Below are 23,689 nucleotides of genomic sequence, written 5' to 3' on the forward strand. Positions count from 1 at the left end.
TCATAAGTAGATCTAGACTTTCTAGATCTAGATATTTCTAGCATGATAAGTATCACCTAAGGGCTACATTGATGAAAGACATAGATGGTTCAACCATGGAACTATACTAATGGAACACCAGCTTCGAGATTTTATGATCAGAGTGCCGTCGCGCATCTTTTTTCGCGCACCATACCAATTTGAAAAATCGATGAGGATGCCAAAGAAGAAATTTACTCAGAGAGCCACTTGGATTGACCTTCATTGAGAGTAAAACTTCCCCACACTATATTTTATTAGATCTGTACAAACTTTATCCATTTTCTGACTATCTGATAAAATAGATACAATTTCCCTGAATAATGGATCGTCACAAAAGATTTTTTTTTAAGGCCACTTTGTTAAAATAGGTGTTTTCAGTACTTCCTCATTTGGGTATTTTACACAAAATCTGGAGTTTTTTTTATGTACATGTCATTTTTATCATCTGTCCCGCGCAACCAAACCATCCACTTTTCCCGGTCACCAATGTTCTTAACAAGATATCAAGAGAGAGAGGCTGGTCCATTATTTGCGTAGTCCAGCCAGCTTTTTTTTATTGACAACCTTTTTTCGTTCTCTCTCATGAAGGATATGTTTGAAAATTAGTCTTACAAAATATAATTCCAAACCAACTCATGCAGTTATCGTCTTTTCACAGTATTGAGGAGTCATCCTTTTTGCTAGCCAGAGTGTTAATTGGCAAAAGGGAAAAATTCATTTTGTTTAATTTTTTAAAGTAAATATTCATAACTATATCTTTTATATAATAATATATTTTTAAAATAATAATCTTTTATATAGACATGCTTTAATAGATCTAATAAATGATTAACTCGGACCTACCAATATGGGTATATAAATACTTAAATCTGGGTATTTAAAATTTCGAATGCGAATTTTTTAAAAACCAAAACTTATATTGATCTAGATCTAGATCTCTTGTATAATATCTAGAATAATATAGATCTACAACACCTAGATTAAAGTTAAAGACTAAGGTCTAGATTTATTAACGGTTAAAAAAAAATCAATAGATCTAATGTAGACAGTCATGAGATCCACTCTATTTTATCTAGATCTAGACCATACATGAGATCAATAATTGTCAATATGAATATTTATTATAGAATAGATCGAGTCTAGTAGAGTCTAGATCTATCGATCATCTAGTCTGTATAGCTATACTTACTTACTATTATACACTTTTACAGTATATGAGTATACTCATACGAGTCATACTGGCTATACTATAGTATAGACACTATAGTTAGTATAGTTAATACTTTTTAATAGTAGATCTATAATCTATCAATTCTATCTAAATCTAGACATCACATTCACACGATTATTGATACAGCTGAGACAGTGAATGAAACGAATGCAGTGGTTATACTGATTATACTTAAAGTGACGATACTACTTATAGATCTACCAGTTGATAAACATCATCATCATAGATAATAATCTACATCTATAATCATAGTGCCCTTTATTTAGTCAATATAGTCAAGTCAAGATAGTGGAATGTAAACTCGAAGGTTTAATACAATACGGTATGAGTCTATGAGTTAGTATAAGATCTAATTATTTTGTTACTTTGTATGTGACAGTATGTCAATGTCTCAATTAAAATAATTAATATCATCAGCCATATCATTTTAAATATTTAAAAAGTAGACATAGATTTTTATTATATTATAAATAGATAGATTAGATCTACATATAATTTTACAAACTTTAGAAATGATTGATTTTATTTTTTATTGATAAGCCTTCTAGACTAGATTGTCTAGATCTAGCATCTCTAGCTAGACTCTAACATGTAGATTGTAGATCTTTGAATTGGATCGATATTCACCTTCCTAAATTGTCTCTAAAGTATGTAGCTGATTTGAGAGGCCCAACGAGGCAAGACTAGTCTATTAGTACTATGTCTCTTGATCTATCTAGTAGGCCTACTAAGCTAGTGCATTAGCCATAGTGTAGTCAAATCTTGACAACTAGTCTTCTAGATCTAAGCTTCTAGAATAATTAGATCTAGATCCAGTTTAGATTTAGAATATAAAAGTTTTTACTACCTTAAAATACTAAATCTACTGATCTAAATTCTAGATATATAGATCCAGTTCAGATTAGGATATAAAAATATTCCACTAGCTAAAATTCTAAATCTACTGATCTATACTTAATATGTTAGATATTATATGACATCTACAAAAATTATTATTAAGATATAATTATAGATTCTAGACTAGTTATATATGTACATAAAATATATAAATAAAAGATAAAATTTATGCAGGCCTAGGTCCCATAAATTTATAATTGATCCAGATCTATCAGTAAAAGTTACCTTCGATTGGCAGTTTTACCCAATCTAATCTATACAAGACAATTTATAATCCATGCCTTGCCTACACCCCATATATATTAAATAATAGTTTCCATTCCATGCCATACCCAGACCCATGAGTTCATGAAATAATAAATGATGTGGTGTCAAGTTGGATCTATCCCCTGAAATTCAGTACTTTAATATAAAACTCACATATCTAGTTAATTATTTGCTATGACACTCTGATAAACTTGAACTTGTGTGATACATATATGTTTCTTATCAGATTTAATTAATGAAGTTTTGGTGCATTTTAACCAGTAATAAGGCTACAAAAGTAGCATCAGGTGTATTCTAACCATTGGTATTTTTCCTGGCAACATTTCTATTCTAGTCTGTGATAAATTATAAATAAAAAAAAATGTTTGTAATGTTTCAGTTATTAACAAGTAGAACCATGGCAACCAGTTCTGATGATGTACCAGAATGGCTCAAGGAGCATACTTATACTATTTCTACTCTCTGGGCATCCATTCAATATTTAATGTAAGTACTACTATACAATTTTTATTTTAGTTATCTAATAGATGTTTTATGAATTGTGTGATTTTCATGGTCAAGCAACATCCAAATATCTGGGATGGAATTTAACATTTTTCTCTAGTTTTTTTTTTTAATTTATAACACTCTTAAGCACATTCATCTTTCATGAATGCCTAATATACCTTGGCTGTTGTGCAGGCCATTCCTTTACAATAAACTGTTTGATGAAATTAGGCAAAATTGTCTGATAATTTGTATGTTTGATACAACAACGTTTTCAATTTAATAATATTATTTTTTAATTTTAATGTTTTCAAAAGAAATTAACCAATATGCCTAATTGTATAATTACAGTTATGTTTGGAAATGCAAGAAAAAGGCATGCATTCCTGAAAAGTCAATGATTGGTTGCACCTCTTAAAGGTAAGGTACTGCAATTTTTCCCATGTACTTTTCTCATAAGCTGAAGTACTTGTATTTTTGAAAAACTAGTTTTCCATGAAAATGTAAATCATAATATATGTTATAGTTGCTTTTAGATTAGTTCAATGTGCATCAAATTAACTGAACATCTGCCTTCACCTATAGTAATAATTCATAACTATTAAGGTCAGGGCCATGTCTACACATTAACACAGTAGCTCCTTTTAGTTACAGACTATTTTTAGAATGGCAAAATTATATAACTATAATTAATAACATATATACGTTTAGCATGGTCAACACATATGTCACACATATTTTTTTTTTTTTTTTAAATCCTTTTATTTATTTTTATAACTAGATAACTTTCTGTTATGAGAAAAGATGAGATTCTTGGACTCCTGCATAGCACCACCAGAAAGGAAAATCCCATCATGTTGCAAAATAAAAGTCTTGGACCAATTTTAATTTAAGATATATATATTATGATGTAAGCTGTATACATATTTATGTATATCCTATTATTCAGCCAACAGGTTTGGATTTAGTATATCTTTAAATCTGTTTCATATTGTACTTGAAAACTATTAATCTGAGCCCCATTAAAACAAGAGGGAGTGCAGTAGATGAGTGGTAAGGGAAATTTTACTTTTTTAAAATTAAAATAAGAATCTAACAAAAGTTAACATATAAAATATGGTGCATTCTCCTTAAAACTAAAACATGGTGCAAAGGTTTAAAATGTTGGCAAAAAAAAAAGCAACATCAATTAAATATTCTTAATTCCCTTTGCAACATGCATGTTGTTCCCTCATAAGTTTCTTGACAGAGGAAATCTTGTTTATATTAGATTTGAATTAAGCAAATTAAGAAAAAAATTATAATCATTATTTCAAATGGTTTTATCTAAACCTTATGAATTATTTTTCAGTTATAAGTATATTGAAATGAATGGATAATCATGAAATCGTTAAATAATTGCTGCTATCATTCCATTGACTAAAGAACCATAATTTTTTTAAAAATTAATTTCAAAATGATTTTTTTCAAGCAGAGTTCACATAGATCTTGAGTGAAATTTTTATTTTTTTGACTAATGCTTCAATTTTATTGTATCATTAGTTTTTTATTTTTATTACCCAGAATATTTAAAAAATGAGTACACTATTTTCATGTAATAATGTAACTTGGTATTCACACATCAAAATACGCTATAATCTTTAGGCCATATAGATTTGTATAAATATAAATTAACTTGCTTAAATACATTGTAAATGTATATTGTTTGGATAAGAATAAAGTTTTTCTGTAGACAATTATTGTTCAAGATTTGTTGATGCTCCTGCTTAATAAATTATATATACAGGTCATTAGTTTTAACACACTACTGACACAAGAAAAACTGGTCGCCCCCACTTCCATTACATAGATGTAATAAAACGTGACCTCAAATCAGTGAACATCAATACTGACAATTGGGAAGACATAGCTTTAGACCGCAACAGATGGAGAGACAGTGACCAAGAAAGCTATGGACAGTGAAAGTACATAGGTCTCAGCTCAGGAAGAAAAATGTACAGTCCGAAAAACGGCCAGCTCCTCTACCACCGAAGCAAAAGCCACCTTAACCTGTGCTATCTGTGGACGGGAGTGTCTCCAAAATAGGGCTCCACAGCCACATGAGCAAGTGTGCTCTGAGATGAAACCTTAGTCTTTCTACGACTGAAGGAGGCAAATGATGACGATACAGGTCATTAGTTTTAACACGTCTGATAATAAATGACAGTACAAGTTATTGAATGAAAATTTGTCATTATTTCAGCTGCTTTAGGCCTACATCAATGTGAGGTACCAGTACTTTGATTGTGTCATATAACAATTTAAAGCAACATTTTGAAATGAATAGTGTGTAGAATTGACAGTAAATACATTTAAGTGATGGGCTGTGATCTGCATGAATTGAGAGCTAATCATGTATTGAATTTGTGTTTTTGATCTTTACTTCAAGTAAATGTTAATGAACAATTAATTTTTAATGAATAAATAATTTAAAAATAAATACAAAGAAACCATAAACATCTACTTTATTTTAATAATTTTTTTTCATCAGAACAGAATTTCCAACTTTGCATTCTTAAAATAAAATATAATTTATTTAGAGTAGAGTCAGAACACAAAATCATAGTTTTGAAATTAAGTAAATTAAGTTTTAGAAGCTGTGATCTCTTATAAACATTTGTATATAGACTACACACAATTTAATTATTATTTTTCATCAAATTGCAGGAACTAGTACATGTACTTATGCATATTTGACAATAAAAAACCTTAGTCAATGAAATAGTAATACTAGTAAATGAGATAAAAGTAAACTAAATATCATCAATGCTATTGAAGCCACACTTGTTTCTTTTTATCTTGTTTGGTGGACTGCAATTAAAGTTGCTATTAATTTTACTGATTGTCTTAGCTGAAATGCCAGTGTCGTCTCTTTGAATCCTAAGCTTATTTTCTTGGTTAATGGAAGTCCAGATGTTTGGAGTTTCATTTTAAACACCTATATATTCCGAAATGGCCTTCCGATAGGCAAAACCTATTTGCCTAACATGTCATATGCACATAAAGAGGTACCACAGAAATGCTTTAAAGACAAGCTAAGGCGCCAACTTGCTTTAACTGACATAGAATAAGAGAGCACCTGGTTGCATACAGCTTCAGAATGAGACAGCTGGAGGTCACTTACAAAGGTGTGGTACACAACAATAAAAATTAATTGCCGAGGGTAGACGGCAAAAAGAAAAAAACAACTGATTCTACCACAGGTGGACAATGGTTATGCCTGTGCTCAGTGTGGCATAATATGTAGGTCACAGCTGGGGCTGAGTAGCCACTGGAAACATAGCATTCCTCATAAGTCTTCGGAATCAAAGACAAGCCTATCATTTTTGTAGAATAGTTTGTAGCTTCTGTAAATGCATGAAATGCCGTCACAAATGACACAAGTCCTCTGTGAGTTTGATCATAGTTTGATGGATTATAAACATCTTACTTCTTTGCCTTATATTAAATGGTCCTTCTGTCTGTTCCACTAGGTACTTGCGTTTATCTAAATATCATTGATATATCGTAACATGCCATCAAAATAAAAACTAGAATCTCTGCAACTGGTTTACAAGTCAGAAGTCATCAATAACACTTGCCATTTAAAAAAAACAACAAATTAGATTACTGATTAGTCAAATTAGTGACTGATTATTCGATTCATTTAGGCCTTTAGGCCTATATAATAAATTTTTTTTATGTGAATATATAATGATCCTTTACACTTTGTGACTTTACTAGTAGATCTATACTTTGGAGTAGACTTGTTTGTTGAGCTAAAGTCGGAAGTACACATTGAATTTTACTGTGATCTAGTAATCATCTAGTCAAATGTAGTGATCTACTAGTACTAGATCTAGATGTAGAGTCTAGTTACTAGTAGTAGAGAGAGTAGGCCTATCTGTCATATCGTGATCAGTAGGTGGCTGAAGTTTTATAAATCTATTCCATGACAAAAACCCTGGCTAGATTTAGATCTACTGGTCTAGACATCTAGATCTAACTAGAATTAAACTAGAAAACTGAATTAGAGAAGTAGCTTTCTGGATCTAGATCTAGAACTAGAATCTATATATTACTAATATTAGATCTAGTTGCGTCAAACGCTTAATTTTTGGTTGTTGTTTTTAATAAATGCACATAAAATACATTGTATTTTGGCAATAAAAAATACCCAGTTGGTAGTCAAGTAATTCTAATAATTAATTAATGAATGACTCTATCAGTATTTGTTTTAGATCTATCAGATTCATATGACTTATTATTTATACTTATTTTATATCATTCGTCCAAGAAAATCTAGCTCTAGATCTATTTCATTTTAGATTAGGCTATAGTTGTTTTTTTTTTTTTTTTTTGGTCATTTTATTTAGGCTACAATATTATCAAGATTAACTTTTTCTTTGTTTCCCACGAGACGTGTATGCCTATAGCCTAGTCCTTTCGATAATAATAAAAAAACGATTAGAAATGCGTAGCTTGGAGTGTCAAAACTGTATTAGGCCTCCTATTTTTATTTCGTGCAATTTAGTATATCGTAACAAATACGCATTTAGCGGAACGGTAGACAGGTCTTCATCCAGATTTAGTGTAAATAAACCAAACACAGAAACACTGAAAGATTGTATTTTCGGAATTTAGATTCTATTTTTGGGAAAATAAGTGGCATTTTATAGGGTGATCGAAAAAAATAACTTTTGAGACGATCTCTTATTCAGGGAAATTGTATCTATTTTATCAGATAGTCAGAAAATGGATAAAGTTTTTACAGATCTAATAAAATATAGTGTGGGGAAGTTTTACTCTCAATGAAGGTCAATCCAAGTGGCTCTCGGAGTAAATTTCTTCTTTGGCATCCTCATCGATTTTTCAAATTGGTATGGTGCGCGAAAAAAGATGCGCGACGGCACTTCGACTCTCTTTGTCTTTGTAAAAAACTCGAAGCTGGTGTTCCATTAGTATAGTTCCATGGTTCAACCAAGCGGAAAATGATTGTGTACAGATCTTTATTCTAGACCTAGATCTACTAACTACTTATAAAATAAATAAGTTTTTGTTTGAATTATGTACGCTATATGTAGACAAATAGTACCTACCAATAGAAGTTTAAATAGTTTCTGTATAATAGTGTAGATCTATAATTAGTAAAGATGGAAGATATAGAATATCAATATACTAATATTATATACTAATATAGATCTAGTAAATAAATCTCGCCGTCTTGTTTACAATTTACATTTTATAAAATAAAAGTAGGTTTTAGATCTATTTTTAAAATGTGTATTCTTAATCAAAAGTATAGCCAAACGTATATTTAAGAGAATAAAATATTAAACTCTCAATGATTTAAATCTAAAAATAAAGCAAAATAGAGTTTATTCAATTTGTTAGTCAAAAGCCAACATCTGTTTTAATTTTATGTAGAGCTGCAAGTTCATGACCTCAAGACGTGTTGCCTTGGTGTAGGTGACAAAAAGCGATAAAATATATTTTATAATCAAATCGAACGCGCGAATGTAATTCTTTATATAACATTGTTAGTTTAATTTTATGTAGATCTAGAATGTAAACAATTTGAATGCCATAATAGTCTAGTCAATAACTAAAAACTTTGAGCCTATTTATTTTTATAGTAAGTGACTAAACATTTTAAGCTTGTGTTGACCTGATACAGTAGGCTACACGCTATGACGAATGAATTTTTTTGTCAACACGGCTAATGTATATGTGTAGCTATGTTGTTAACAGGTCTAAATGCGCATAAATAAATCTGAAAGAAAAAGTAAATTGAAAATAAAGACTTAGAATTAAACTGAATCGGTAGTTGTAGGCTTAAATGCTTTTAAAAAAAAAGGAAAGTAAATTGTATTATGTAAGAAGTTTATTATTTTAAAAATATGCCTTTATAATGCGCAATATTATGACCTCTGACCTTAATTTCATTTGTATCACTACGCGGCGCATGTAATGGTGCCTGCGAATTATGGAAAAGTGTGTTAACCCGGCTAAAGCTATTCGCGTTTAGAGCGAACGATTTTATGTAAAAAATGTTTTGTAAGCTCAAATTTGAAGGTTAATTTTCATTAAATAATGAAATGAATAGACACTAATTTGTATGTTCATGTGTAAAAGTACAAAAGTATGTTTTCTTGAATGAGAGCTAATTTAGATCTAGTCAATCTAGAGATTTTCATCTCTGCGCATGCCTGACCTCTCTATCTTGTCTCATCATGGACATGGCTGCGTGACCTAGATTTCTAAGATACTAACACTTTCATAGAGTTGGGCAACTATTTTTTTTTTAGGGTCTTTAGTTTGTTTTAGGGCTACCATATATACACACGGTTCCAGTTAGCACCCAAGGGACATTTGTGCAAAGTTTTATCAAGATTGGTCAAACAGTTTTGATTTCTATGCGGGACATACATACATAAGCCTTACTTTCTACTTTATAGTATAGATAATAATAGATAATAATAATCTTTATTATCCATAAGAAAATTTCTCTTACAAATTGTGCACCACAAACAAAACAAAATATACATTTCACTCAACCATTACTTGTGAAATGTTTACATCTGATAGTAAAATTGTATTTTATTAATAATGAGGCTTTAAAAGCAGACCCCAAAATATCAGTTGAAATGCTGCATCCACTGCTATGAAAGATTTGGGAACAAGAACAGGTCCGTAAAATCTGGAAACTGGGCTACCTAATTAAATTACCCCAAAAAAGTGACCTTACTCAATGCAACAACTGGCGAGGAATCATGTTACTGTCAAACCTTAGCAAGGTCTTAACTAGGATAATATTGGAACGCCTAAAAGATGCCCTAGACAAAAGACTAAGACCAGAACAGGCTGGATTCCGTAAAGAGAAATCATGCACTGACCACATTGCTAAACTACGTATTATCATAGAACAATCTATCGAGTGGCAATCTCCTCTGTACATGACCTTTGTTGATTTTGAGAAAGCTTTCGACAGTATTGAAAGAGACGTAATCTGGAGACTGATGAATCACTACGGACTTCCAACAAAATTCATCAAATATCATTAAACAGTTATATGATGACTCATCATGTCAAGTAATACATAATGGTAAGCTGACCAATCCTTTTCAAGTAAAAACAGGAGTAAGACAGGGATGTATGCTTTCACCCTTGATATTTTTGCTGGTGATCGATTGGGTCATGAGACAGTCTTAGATAATAAAAGCAGCATACAATGGACACTAACACAACATTTAGAGTCTTAGATAATAAAAGCAGCATACAATGGACACTAACACAACATTTAGAGGACCTGGATTTCACGGATGACATCTGCCTCCTCTCCCATACACAACAAAATGCTCAGACCAGACTGACCAGACTCTCAGAAATAGCAAAAAGAATGGACTTCTGATCAACAAAAAGAAAACAGAAGTTATGAGGATCAACAACAGACAAGAGAACCCAATCATGCTACAGGGAGAGAATATCCTTGATACGGACCACTTCACATATCTGGGAAGTAGAGTTAGTAAAGACAGCGGAGCTGATGATGATATACTAATTCGATCAATAAAGCTAGGTTTGCCTTTTTAACTCTTCAAACAATCTGGTGCTCTAAGGCATTGTCTCTACATAACAAAATACAAATCTATAATACAAATGTTAAGTCTGTCCTTCTATACGGTTCAGAAACTTGAAGAGTCACTAAAACAAATATGGAAAAGCTCCAGACCTTTGTTAACAGATGCCTACGCCGGATATTAGGAATTAGGTGGCCAGAAAAGATAACTACTATCGATTTCTGGGAGAGAACTAGACAAAAGCCCATAGCCCAAGACATCACAAAACGAAAATGGAGCTGGATAGGACACACCCTGCAAAAACCAGCAACCAATGTTGCAAGGCAGGCACTTGACTGGAACCCACAAGGAAAGAGGAAAGTGGGCAAACCCAAGCAAACCTGGAAGAGGTCAGTCATCAGTGAAGCTGAGGGTACTGGAATGACATAGGAGCAGATGAAGAAAGCTGCCCAGAACCGAGTTCGGTGGAGAGGTGTGGTTGAGGCCCTATGCTCCCCTGGGAGTGCACAGGATTAAACAATAATGATTTGATTGCCAAGGAATAAAGGAGCTTTTGCGATGGTAAAACTCCTGAACCAGGGGGTGTTTTTTTTATTTTAAAACTTTTTTTTTTTAGTTTATTTATGAATGTTTCTCTCTCACAGTTGCACTTTAAATATTGATTACCTTGAAGTAATATTTTCTCCAGGTTTGTAAAAAGGATTGCACAACATATCAACATAAGCATTATGTAGCTTCTTGAACATCTGTGTGAGAGACACTTCTTTCATTGAATTAATACATTTTAAAAAAACTTAATAATTTTTATTTAAAAAGTTGATAAATATATCCTTGTTAAAAAAAAAGTATCAAATGAAATGCCTAAGTTCTAAGTGTGATAAATTGTATTGCTAATCATTCATACTTACAGTTCTGATTTCATTGTCTCTCAGGGAAGCATTCAAAGAATCTACCACGATGACAAACTTAACTTTTGTATTGGTTACATAGCCATAACTGTACTTAAGTTAAGGATAAAAACTGTTTGTCAATGACAAGGTATTGCATATATAAAAAGGAAATGTCCTTATCAGATTCTCAAGAAATGACATTTGTTATGTCTAGACAATATCAAGAAAGAAGTTAAGAAGTGAGAATAAAAGTCTCCTCAAACGGTCTAGTATTATGTTAGACAATTATTTTAATCTTACACCTCAATATTTAATTTTTAAAAAAAGAAAATATTTATTTTTTTCATATTGAAATACCTTGAGGATGTCCTTGATAAATTAATAAAAATATCTTATATAATACAGACGTTACTCCAAAAAAGAAGATGATTATGTCCTACATGTCATGCATATTAACCAATGATCTAAATTCTCCCAAGTCACTGGTTTTCCTGGCTAGCTCAGGCAATTCATTCCATGCTCTAAAAGCGCTAGGGAAGAAAGAATATTTGTACAAATTTGTCCTAACATACAGAACGAGGAATGTGCATTTATCTTGGTGTCTTTCTGAATATTTTATTAAATTTTGTTTTTTGTATTTGAAGATAATGGTTCAGTGTTTTATGTATAATTGCTACTTTACTTTTAAGTCGTCTATCATGAATGCTTTCTAAATTTAGTGATTTTACTAAGGGTGTTACTCTAGTCAAATATCCCTAGATCTATACAGTTCATACTGATAAGAATACCAGAATTAAAATAAAAACACATAATTTGAGAAAGATGTTCCATCTATAAGGATCAACTCACTTATTACTGAATTTGTTTATGAATCATTTGTTATTCTGTCACGTTTAGATTTCAATAAATAGAAAAGCTATTGAAAAATCAATTTTTACATTTTGAAACTTGCTAATTTTAGGTGCAATGGCTACTTAGATTTCTGAAACTGAAACCATGGGTTTTTAAAATGAAATAGGACCTACCTGGTATGCAAAAATATATCATTTTTATAGCAATATTTAAAGATTTATATAGTAGTAGGTGTACTAAAAATAGTAATAATAGGCGTACATAGAATGAAAAGGGGGAACAATAATTTTGTTTATAAGTTTAGTTATTTGCAAAATGTTTTAAAACTATATACCAGTAAATATATGCACATACAATATTTTTATTGATTTTTACATTTATGTAATTTTTAGCGGCCCCCGAAAGGGGAAAAAGACGCTGTTAGTTTTGTGTGGTCTGTCAGTCTGTCCACCCCGTTTAGATCTCAAAAACTAGAAGAGAAAATGAGAATGATATTTTAGTCCCTTCAAATTTCTGATCTAACGGCTACTTTGTTCTTTACTGAAAGCGAAAAATCTAATTTTTAAAATCATTTATGCAAGCAGTTTTTTCATAAAAAAACACAATTTTTACAACTATTCACTATTAATAATAACAAAACTGGAGGCTTTTTAGTAAGGGAGATGACCATTTACCATTTTTTTAAACACATTTATGCAAATGGTTTTAGATTTTTGGTCAAAAAATATATTTTTTTTTTACAATTGTATTGCTAAGTTATGTAAGTTCTGTCATACTAAATACTACATTTACCAAAAAATTTTTAACTTTTTTTAAAGAGAATAAATCTATTTACTATGCAAATAAGTTGGACATAATTTAAAACAATTAATAACTAGTTTTTCATATTGTGAACTGCAGCTATTGGTTTTGTGAGAAATGTCTGTCCATCCCGTATCTGAAGATTATGGTTCAGTGTTATAAAAAAAAACTAGAAAAGATAGTAAAATTCCGACATTATAATATTTTAGTCCATTCAAAGTTCTAATGCAACTGCTACTTTTTTCTTTTCTAAAAGCAAAAAATTCTAATTTTTTTATATCACTTATGCAAGCAGTTTTTTCATAAAAATACACCACTTTTACAACTATTCACTATTAATAGTAACAAACAGGGGAGGCTCTTTATTACTGGTGATTTCCAACACCAAGAGAATCTTTTACATGTCTTTATTGATTTCAAGAAAGCTTTCGATCGAGTATGGCACGGAGCACTCTAGGGGACAATGGAAAAGTACAACATTAATAAAAACATAATCAAAGTTATCCAGAACCTCTACAAGGATGCCACCAGTGCGGTGTACTTCAACAATAATATTGGGGACTGGTTCAAAACCACAGTTGAAGTAAGACAAGGCTGCCTATTTTCACCAACACTCTTCAATATCTTCCTTGAAAGGATAATGGAAGATGCCCTCGAGGGCTATGAAGGTACTGTTAGCATTGGAGGCAGAAGAATTACTAACTTGCGCTTCACAGATGACATTGACGGCCTAGCATGGACAGAAGAAGAACTAGCTGACCTGGTGATGCGCATTGACAAGACTTCCGCAGTATATGGCATGCAAATAAATGCCGAAAAAAAATAAATTATGACCAATAGCCATCAGGGCTTTAAAAGAGGCATCAGTATTGGAGGTGAAAAGCTAACTAGTGTGAACAGCTTCAAATACCTCGGAGCTAATGTCTCAGATGAGGGAACAAAACTCAAACTATTGGCCAGAATAGCACAGTCCACAGCAGCCCTTTCAAAACTAAAAATAATATGGAAAGACAAGGGCTTAGCCCTCGGCACCAAAATCATCATCAAACTCCATTAGAGTGATGGCTTGAGAGGCTCAAATCCTCTCTTGCAAAAGCCCTGGACAGAAACCCTGCTGTCTTGCGTAGTGCATAAATGTCACCATACAGGTCGAGAATTTTGGGTTTCCCAGACCTGTCGAGACGGAGATCAGCAAGTCTGGGGCAGTCAAACAGAATATGAGGCACGGTTTCCTCTTCTTCCCCGCAGCGGGGGCACCGCGAATCAAAATTTGGCCATAGCCGCGAGAAATATGAGCCAACAGGACAGTGGCCTGTCCTGCACTGTGCTATAATAGCTTGCTCAGGCGTGGACAGCCTCCACCATGGGGAAGTGCGGTCAGGGCGCCTCATGCGCTCCCAGACTCCACGGGCTTTTTGAGACTTGTCCCACTTTTCCATTTCTGTTTTTTGTATTATAGCCAGGGCTTGATGAAAGCTTACAGCCTGATCAGTGGGTGGAATTTGCCCTCCCTGGTGGGCCAAAGAGTCTGCAATTGTGTTACCAAAATCAGACTGATGCGCTCCCTGGTCATGGCCACATTTTTATATGCTTGCGAGTCGTGGACGTTGAATGCAGAGCTAGAAAGAAGGATCCTAGCAATGGAATTGAGATGCTACAGAAGGATCCTAGGCATCACATTCAAAGACTGCATCACAAACCAAGAAATCAGAGACAGGGTTACTGCAGCGATCGGAGCCCATGACGACCTGCTAACTATTGTAAAAAGACGAAAGCTTAAAACCTATGGCCACATTACAAGATCTACGGGGCTCGCAAAGACCTTCCTTCAGGGAACAGTGCCAGGAAAAAGAAGAAGAGACAGACAGAAAAAGCGATGGGAGGACAACATTAAAGAATGGACGGGCCTGCCATTGAGAGAGATTCTAAACAAGGCAAAAAGAAATGGGGGGAATGGAGAAAGACGGTCGACAAATCTTGCCTGGTGCCCCAACGGTCCAACAGACTAAGAGATAGGTAAAAGGTAAAGGTAATAACACATTTATGCAAATGGTTTGAGATTTTTTGTCAAAAATTATTTTTTTTTACATTTATATTGCTACGTTATGTAAGCTCTGTCCTACTAACTACTACATTTACTGGTACCCAAAAATAATTTTTACTTTTTTTTTAAGAGAAAAAAATCTATTTAGTATGCATATAAGTTGAACATAATTTAAGACAACAATTAATAAGTAGCTTTTCATATTATCGCAAGAACTGCTGTGCAAACTTACAGCCATAGAACACTTAAGGATTTTTTTTTAACGGAAATTGACCCTTTACAAAACAATTAGATATTCATTAAAAGACATCAGTTAGGCCAGGTTCGCATATAACTTTTTCACATTCAGCTATCCCTTGGTCTTCTCTGTCATTTGCTTTTGATAGAATTTCATTATGATATTCTTTCTGAAAATATTGAAACCTGCCTTTTTACCTGCCTGGGTGGACCACTTCTGATAGAATTTAATACAGATATTCTTTTGAAAATATTGAAACCTGCCTGGGTGGACCACTTCTGATAGAATTTAATACAGATATTCTTTTGAAAATATTGAAACCTGCCTGGGTGGACCACTTCGAGGGCTGATTTTGAGTTTGTGTTTCCACACAACTGTCTTTGTAACCTTGTTATTTGAAGTACTTTTGTTTATACTACTAATAAATTACTTCAAAAATGTCAAGCAACCTAAAGGGAAGGATTCTTCTAGAAGCCATGAATGAGACATTGGCTCATCATAAATTGTCATCTCCTGCCTTTCTACTAGATGTTTGGGCTAGGAGGTAACAATTTCAACTTCTGTAACTTAGTAAACAAACTAATAAACATGTTCAAATATTTTGTTTAATTAATTTTAGTAATTACAAAAATCTCATCACAAAATATGTTTTTTTAAAGGCATCAATGCAAGTTTTTATTATAGAAAAATGACAAATAGGATACACTTTATAGTCTTCAGTTGGGTAAAGAAGACCTAAATATAACTCTCTTAGATCGTTTGCATTCTTGCCCACAGAACTAATTTTTTCTTCAACAACATCTAAAGAAGTATGGACTGTATAGTAAAACTTTAATTCATTATCTGTTGGAACTATTTTGATAAACAATGGGTAATTCTGATGAGGAAAAAAAAAAAAGAAACATTATTATTTGCAAGTTAGCAAAAATTAATGGTTACAATTGACATAAGCATATCAGGTAAATATATTAATATTACTAAATTATTCAAATGAAGAACAAATACCAAAGTGGTAATTAAGAGCACACACTGCTGAACTGGAGGAGTGGTGGCTGAGTGGTAAATCACTTGGTGAAGATCTAAGTTAATGTAGACCTTATTGTTTTATCATTGTTTGTGGTGCTTCACTGGACGCTGAACAAGTCCTGATCTAGATATAGGTCTAGTGTAGATTTAAATCTAATCTATATTTCAATTTATATGTAAATCTAGTTTTAAATCTGTTCTGGTGCATTTAAGTCAGAAGCTGCACCTCTTAGTCTATGATTAGGTCATGTTTAAGGCCGTTTATGTGTAATATATTTTTAAAGGATACACAAAAAGGCCTAGTACATTCATTAGTGGTTATAGAAAATTATTTTGTGAATCACTAATAAAAGAATAATTGGTAATGTATTTACGGATTTTTAAAAATTGTATTTCATCATTTATTAACAACAAAAAAAACCTATATATTTCATATTGTGTCCCGTTGTAGCACCCGCAACGTCTTGTGATATAATAGTCATGTTATAATAAAAGCTTGAATTATCATTGAGATATTGCAGCAAATAATAGCCTATATATTTATCTATAATGCAAGTATAGCATAAATTCTATTTTCTTATAAAAAATCTTATTTAAAAAACCAGTAGTGTTACAGGTGCTACGGTGTCCCATTTTTTAAAATTGAGTGCAAACATAACTGTTACGTGCGCATCTTAGTGTGAATGTGAAATGGTGCGATTGCGTGTTGAAAGGGGAGAAGAACCGAAATGGAGGACTATGAACAAGAAAGTGTTTTCAGTGTTAATAAAGATTAAAGTATTTATAAACCGTGATTTGTCGTTTACATATCTAAAGAGTCTCATCCAATATGAAAACGTAACAAGTGGCGCCCAACGCAAAGGTAAAACCTACGTAGTCCTTTATACACAGTTGATCTCCTGTCAACAGACAGTAGAGATATCATATTATATAGTCTAGATCTAGTGACAGGATACTATTCAATTTGATTAATATTAATAGAAAATGGCGGACAAGGCTGAGGTAGCAGCGTTGAAAGAAGAGGGAAGGTTGTTGGAGCTGGAAGGGGCAGAACTAAGAAAGTACGTACAAGAAAGGTTGATGGAGAGGGAGAGATTAGCAATGGAAAGAGAAAAAGAAAAGGAGAGATTAGCGATGGAAAGAGAAAAAGAAAAGGAGAGATTAGACATGGAGGACAAAAGAGAAAGAGAAAAAGAAAAGGAAAGATTAGACAAGGAGGACAAAAGAGAAAGGGAAAAGATAGCCATTGAAAAGGAGAAGAAAAACGAATTAGTCGCCATTGAAAGAGAAAGATTAGCGTTTGAAAAAGAGACAGCAGAGAAAAAGTTAAAAACAGACCAAGGAAAAGAGAATGATAAAAGAAAGAGTGACTCTACAGGGAATAAACTGGCAAAATATAAAGGTTTGATATTCAACGAAGACAAAATGGACATAGACATTTTTTTGAAGAAGTTCGAAATAGAAATGAGAGAATTGGAATACCCTGAAGACAAATGGACATTCTTATTGTCGAGATCATTTACAGCGGAGGTGCCCTCAAAAATATGTATGAACCAGGGTAACTACAGCATTGTGAAAGAACAACTACTTCGAACTTTCGGGAAAACAGAAGCTTTCTATCGCCAACAGTTTGTTAATTGTGAGATAGAACCAGAGGATGACCCGCAGACCTTCCTGGACAAAATGAGCAGCCATTTCGATAACTGGATAGAAACTGCTGAGGTAGAAAAAACCTTTGACAGTCTTAAGACATTTCTCATGCTGGACAAAGTGATGTACGAGTGTCAGGAGGAATTAAAAATATTTCTGTTGGAGAGGAAACCGAAATCCATAGAAGACATAGTAAGACTGATAAGGGCTTATAAAGTGGCTCATCCCGAGAAGAAATTATCTAGAGGCAGTGATATAGAAGAAATAGTTGCCTTTAACAGAACATGTGAGACACAGAATAACTCTCACAGAACAAGGGAGACACAGGATAGACAGTATAGAAGTGGTACATATGAAAGACAAAATGATAGCCGCAACGGAAGATATCAAGGAAACAGACAGGAAAGAAAGGACTGGGAGAAAGGTAGAATAGAGCAAGGCTTATCATTGTCATCTGATACTGGAACATTGGAGATTTTTCAGACATTCGTAGGGAACAAGGCAGCCAAGACCATCAGGGATACAGGGAGCACTATTATTGGAGTGAATAAGGATTTAGTGGAAGACCATGAATATACAGGCGAATCTAGGAAGTGTGTTATGTTTAATGGGAATATTGTACAATTACCGATTGCTAAAGTTAGTATAGACACACCGTATTTTAAGGGGACAGTGGAAGCTTGTGTTGTAGATCAGGGTGAGATAGATTTAATTATTGGGAATATTCATGGGGTGAAAATATGTTCAGTAAGGGAGATTGAGAATTGGAAGAAATATTATGGGATAAAGTTTACGCGAAATGGGGATGTGGAAGAAGACATAAGATCTCATACATCAGATGACATGGGTAGCAGAGAGAACGAGAAGAAAGAATTAACAGATAAGGTAGAAAGCAATGCAATAGGAATGGGTCCAAATCAAAGTAAAGTAAGGCAATCAGTGGTACAGGGAAAGCGATTTAAACCCACATATAGACGTACAAGTCCATACATCTTATGCTTTAATTGTGGGAGAAGGGGGCATATTAGAAGACAGTGTCAACAGTTAATTAGAATTAAGGAATCAAGGTACAATAGTGGAGAGGCGTATACGAGAAAAGAGAGGGATATTAGCAGCCTAGAAAACAGTACAGCTAGATCATTCGGTAGTAGGATCACAATGGGACATCATTGCAAAGGAGGGAAGCGGAAAGGATGGCATGTCAATAATGTTAGAATTATATAGATATGATTAGAAAAGGTAGGACTGATGGACACTAATTATTGTTCTATTCTACAATGAATAAATATATGTGTAATGAAGTAAATATTGTTGTTACATATACATATAGGTTAAGGATACTACATTATAGAAGTTTGTAAAGGCTACATAGGAAATGTAAAAGAGTATAAATACTGGAAAGTAGATACGTAAATGTTGCACAATGTATTTAATTATGTGTGGTTCGGTTGGATTATAATTATTCTATTAAAATTACATTTGTAAGAAAATTATCGAAATGATGTGGTAGAAATACATAAAAAGAAACGTCAAGACTGGAATTATTATATAGGCCTGATGATACTAAGACGTAAATAGCATTGGATTAAAGCTATGGTAGCCTATGAGGAGTGTTGTTAGTTATAAACTGGGTCATGTTGTTGAGGCTACAATATACATGGAGCAAGATAGACCTTGTTTGTTAACTATTTGATTGCGACTGGAATGATGGTGTTTGTACAGGCATAAAATTATGAGTGGGGAGTTGTATTAATAGAAATATGATTACTTATAGATATATGTTAACAGAAGTGGTTTCAATTGCTCATAATAACAGTTATTATTGTGATGAATATAATTGTTATTTCATGTTTTAATTGTATTGGTATTAACATGACATTGTGTTTGATTTTGTGTAATTATTACATTATAGTTTTTATATGTTACCGATTTGTTTTAACTTGGAATAGTCTGATAATATATTCAGTGATTTGTATTTTGGACGTTCGATGTGCATCGAACTTGTTAAACAGGGGGGGTGTTACGTGCGCATCTTAGTGTGAATGTGAAATGGTGCGATTGCGTGTTGAAAGGGGAGAAGAACCGAAATGGAGGACTATGAACAAGAAAGTGTTTTCAGTGTTAATAAAGATTAAAGTATTTATAAACCGTGATTTGTCGTTTACATATCTAAAGAGTCTCATCCAATATGAAAACGTAACAATAACATAAGTGCTCAAAAACTTATATTTCTCTATCTAGCTGCTTAATACAATAGAAACATTTAAAATATGCTAAAAAAGCAAACAAATTAACAGTTAGTTGTACTATTATCATCAACGGTGTCCCAGTGATGCACCTGAAATGCAAAAGTGCTGAGGAAATGTATGTATTCCAATTCATTTTCTATTGATAAATTCTTAAAGTAAAATGGCTGAAGAAATGAATACACTTAAAATGAAACCAAAAACTTCAACTTTAGCTTTTTGTCCAATGTGACACTTTTTGATACCAGTACTGGAGAAACACTCATTTACTACACCTGATGTTTCCTAGATTTTTGTGCCTGTCATAGATCTTATCCAGCATAGTTGAATCTACTTTAAGTAAAAACCATGTTACAATACTGAGTACAGTATAATACAATATAAAGTATTTTTCATTTTAATATTATCATAGTTTTTCAAGAGTTTCATAAAGTCAATTTATATTGAAATATATTTATATTGTTTTTTACCGGCCCGCTTTCTTTCTTTTCCCTTCTATTTCACTCTCTCTTTCAGGAACTCATTTTAGTGTTTTTTCACCCTGCACATTATATTGCTCTCAGACTTTTCACTGGATTTGGAATGACCAGCTTCATAATGCCCCTCCCCATATGACACGGACGTGCACACATGCTTTTGGAATAAAATTCTAGTATAACTAACACTAATTTACTTCCCCCCCCCCCAAAAAAAACAAAAAAATAATTAGTTCTACGTACAATTTCCGACTTTACTTAGGCTTCTTCATTCAATATTTAATATACCCTGTGTTGATATTTGACCATAAATTCCCCTCCCCATACACACATCCGTTTTCAAATTTAATTTTTTTATTTCAAGGACAACCCCTAACTTCTTTTAATAATAATAATAATAATAATCTTTAGCATAGGTAAGAATGATTTTGTATTTAATATTATTTTTAAGCAAGCTTGGTATTATTTTATTGAATTTAGACCTAGTTTTATGCTTGAAGTTTGTTATTTCATTATTATTTAATGAAATTTTAACCTCCAAAATAAAAAAAACTTCCCCTAACATGTTATAAATGATGCCAAATTAGGCTATTTTTCGAAATGGGTAAGTGGAAAAATTATAACTACCATAACAATCTATGACTATAGTATTAAAATCAATAGTAGTGTTAAAAATCTTTTTTTTTCTATACTTAGGACTTAGGTACACAAAATATAAAAGGAAATCAGCTTATTTAAGCAAGTTTGGGCCCATCCTGACGATGTTAAATGAAGTCACTCCATAATGCAGCAACATGTGGAGCCAGACATTAGTAATTCTCATTGATAATATGAAGGAATGATTTATAAATGCATTGTTTAACAGCTTATCTTTGATCAACCTAGTGGAGAGAATGCTATCAAAGTGTAATTTTACATTATATTTATAAATATTTGAAAGCGGAGGAAGTTTCTACCAAATGCCAATGGAGTTCAAGAAAAAGGATCGAAGTCAATTTTCAAACAATTGAATATTTGAATTAGCTGTGAATCGATGTTAGCTGCATGTGAGGTGAATCAGGGGTGCCACCCATGAGACCAAGTAAACCCTGAAACCCGAATTTCCAAATTTTACAAACTCTGAAATCATAAACCCCAAACTTTACCAACCCTGAAACGTACCGCATATACAATTTAAGCAGCAAAATTTTACGAAAGAAGAACAGTATTAAATTACTACCTAGATCTTTATCATAATATGCCCCCCATGTTTTAAATATCTAATTAGTAAGCCTATCATTATAATAGAGTTTGTGTGTATTTATTGATAAAGCTTGTAATACAAGTCAAGAGGATTTAGTACAATTTTATATTAACAATGTTTGTACACCCCCCCCCCCCAAACACACAGTTATTTTAAATGATGTTTCTCTCTTATCATTTTTTCCCTCATTATTCGTTTGAAGCAGCCTACTTTAATCAACATTAGACATTGATAAAACTGATTCCATCAATGTACATGCATGGACCTGTAAATCTATTGCAACAAGATAAAATTGATTTAGTCCAGATCTACTCCAAAATGAACATTTAGATTTAGTTTCTAATATTTAAATGTAGACCTAGATGGCTAGAATGTGCTGGACTGCTTATATATAATTATAATTTATTTGTATAAATCTATTGACCAATCGATCTATTTTTTCTAGCCTCTAGTCTAAGTCTTCAGGCGAACACAAACTTACTAATTTAATTCTTCAATCATTGATTCTAGTTCTGATCTAAAAACGATGTAAATATCCTAAATCTAGATCCTACTTCTATAATACTCTAGACATAGGCTAATTTTCTATGTCTATATGGAACCTATACAAATATTAAAATATAAAACACGGAAAGAAAAAAACTATATATATAATTTCTCACTCGTGAATTTTTTTTTTCTTTCTATTTCAAGATCTAGGACTAGCCGCTAGGTACGCGAGTAATCTAGAATCTAGACTATTCTAGACTATATCTATACTAAATACAAGACTTTGAAGTCTAGATTGACTCTAGATCAGATCTAGATTGATCATAGAAATAGATCTAGACTCTAAATCGAGCCGATTCGAGGCACGTTCCGTAGATCTAGAAATTCTCTATAGATCTACTCTATATAGATCTAGAATGTTTACACTTTTTTGTCACTTAAAAAAAAAAAATACTGTACCGGTAAATAAAGCTTAGTGCGCATGCAAAGTGAAAGTCTCGCGAATCGCGAGATATGAGACTGGTCGATTTTGTTTAAAAAATGGCAGCTCGCGCGATCGGAACTAACAAGCTAAAATTGACGGGGGAAATGACCAGAAATTTTGAAAAAAACAAAATCAACTAAAACCCTGGATTTTAACAAAATTGTAGAAAAGGCAAACCCGGAGGGGGGAAAATCGGACCCCTCAACACCCGGATTTCCGGGTTATTCCGGAAAAGTGGCACCCCTGGGTGAAATAATCAAATTAAAAACCATATAATTATTATAATATGATTAAAAATTATGATTAATAATAATGGGGTAGATACTAGACTCTAGATGTGTTCCAAATTTCAAATAATCAAGTACTAATACTACTCATACTAGATCTACTCATAGTAATAACTACTAACTAGGTGTAGGTCTAGATCTAAGTAAAACTATACTACGTAACTGTATACTTAATAATTAACTTAGTTGTCTTAATTATTAATACTACATCTAGATCTAGATCTATTTCTAATTACTAAGTCTAAGACTAAGTTAACTAAGTCTAAGTAATTACTAAAAAAAATACTATTTCATTATGATTATTACTAGAAAAAGAATCTATACTAGATCTAGATCATACTAGATGATGTAGTCTATTGTAGTAGCTGTACATTAGACGATGATCTAGAATCTAGAAATAATTTATAGCTAGACTTTGACTATAGATCTAGATCTTGATAATAGTAAGTGGTAACTAGTCTAG

The 23,689-nt window shown here is 32.5% G+C and overlaps 1 long non-coding RNA gene across 2 annotated transcripts; it reads left to right on the forward strand.

The window, feature by feature from the left end:
- Positions 1-1,024: 1,024 nt before the first annotated feature.
- Positions 1,025-4,638, forward strand: LOC129927465 (uncharacterized). Of its 2 annotated transcripts, none has more exons than XR_008779075.1 (4): positions 1,025-1,574; positions 2,796-2,902; positions 3,254-3,327; positions 3,684-4,638. It is a non-coding gene; the product is annotated as an uncharacterized LOC129927465 (long non-coding RNA). The 2 variants fall into 2 exon arrangements; XR_008779074.1 differs by having other exon boundaries at positions 1,026-1,574; positions 3,254-3,322.
- Positions 4,639-23,689: the final 19,051 nt, after the last annotated feature.

The sequence above is a fragment of the Biomphalaria glabrata genome, chromosome 7, assembly GCF_947242115.1.
Source record: "Biomphalaria glabrata chromosome 7, xgBioGlab47.1, whole genome shotgun sequence".
NCBI classification, from domain to species: domain Eukaryota; kingdom Metazoa; phylum Mollusca; class Gastropoda; family Planorbidae; genus Biomphalaria; species Biomphalaria glabrata.